Genomic DNA, 1,018 nt, shown 5'->3' on the forward strand with positions numbered 1-1,018 from the left:
GAGAGAGAGAGAGAGTGAGATCTATCACTCATATCCCTGTCCTATTCTAAGCAGTCTTCTCATTGTCCAGGTCTACATGACAATTACTCTGAAGTTTTAATTGCTAGCTTGGATGAGTATAGCGTATGTTTAGTGAGCATATATCCTCATGGATAATGTGAGGAAAGCCCAAGTCCGCAGCTGAAGAGAGACAAGTGGTCTCAGAGAGAGAGAACGAGAGCGATAGAGAGAAAGAAATACCCATGCAAAGTTCAACCCTTACAGCAAAGCTTTACCCTCAAAAGAAAAAGGGGAGAAAATCTGTCCCCTGAACTCCTGGGTGACGAGACAACACTGATCCCATCCAMCCATAGCAACCCAGCCACCCATAGCAACCCAGCCACCCATAGCAACCCAGCCACCCATAGCAACCCAGCCACCCACCAGAAGACAGAGTGAGACGACTCAAGTAGTAAACGGAGTAAAATATAAAAACAGACATTTAAACACGCCGGTAGTGGTGTATCACATTTAACAAACCAAACATGACAGTACAACACACMACTCTAGCCTGGAGACTGGAGAGAGCTTCACCTGGCCCTTCCTGTCTACTGGAGCCACAGCAAGACTGGGAGGCTGGTGGGCCTTGATAAACCAGGCAGGAGTCAACAGACACAACACAAAGGACCCCTCTGGGCAGAGGGCAGGGTCTAGGTTGATGGATGGACAGAAGGTCAGAGGTCAGGGTAGGGAGCCGAGGGGGCAGATAACCATAATAATGCCTAGCTCACCGCTGTGGCCAGCTAGTTGCMGTGGCGGTCAGGCCACGCTGGCAATGGACAGGTGCTGTTGGACAGGTGGTGGTCCAACCCAAGCCGGAGGGATAGTGAAAGCTGCCCAGTGACAGTGACCTTGTCAAGGAGATTGGATCAGAGCACTTACATCTGTGCAAGTTCCTACAGAGCTCCAGCCTATTACAATGACCTCACTGCCAACCAACACAGAGTCAGGTAGGGGAGGAAGGGGAGAGGAGGGAGAG

This window comes from Salvelinus sp. IW2-2015, unplaced genomic scaffold (genome assembly GCF_002910315.2).
Source record: "Salvelinus sp. IW2-2015 unplaced genomic scaffold, ASM291031v2 Un_scaffold6256, whole genome shotgun sequence".
In the NCBI taxonomy this organism is placed as follows: Eukaryota; Metazoa; Chordata; class Actinopteri; order Salmoniformes; family Salmonidae; genus Salvelinus; species Salvelinus sp. IW2-2015.